General features: G+C 33.7%; 1 long non-coding RNA gene across 1 annotated transcript in view; it reads left to right on the top strand.

Moving 5' to 3' along the window:
* LOC119588521 overlaps positions 1-208 on the top strand; it is a 3,291-nt gene that overhangs the window by 472 nt on the left and 2,611 nt on the right. The gene's annotated exons all lie outside the window — the stretch shown is intronic.

Genomic DNA, 208 nt, shown 5'->3' with positions numbered 1-208 from the left:
TTAAAATATAATAAAGAACTCTTCCAAAAATCAAGGAACCATTTGTGGCTAAATTAAAATTACAGTGGACCTGACATGATCTGGGTCCAATTAGCTAAATTTTATGTAAATTGGTATCATTGGCAACAATAGTAACTATGCCATACCTGACAGTTGGGGAGGGCATGGCATATTCTAGGAAAGTAATGTAGTTAATTTATGCAGCATT

This window comes from Penaeus monodon, chromosome 24 (assembly GCF_015228065.2).
Source record: "Penaeus monodon isolate SGIC_2016 chromosome 24, NSTDA_Pmon_1, whole genome shotgun sequence".
Taxonomy (NCBI): Eukaryota; Metazoa; Arthropoda; class Malacostraca; order Decapoda; family Penaeidae; genus Penaeus; species Penaeus monodon.
The sequence above is the reverse complement of the archived record's forward strand: the minus strand, read 5'-3'. Positions and strand labels throughout refer to the sequence as shown.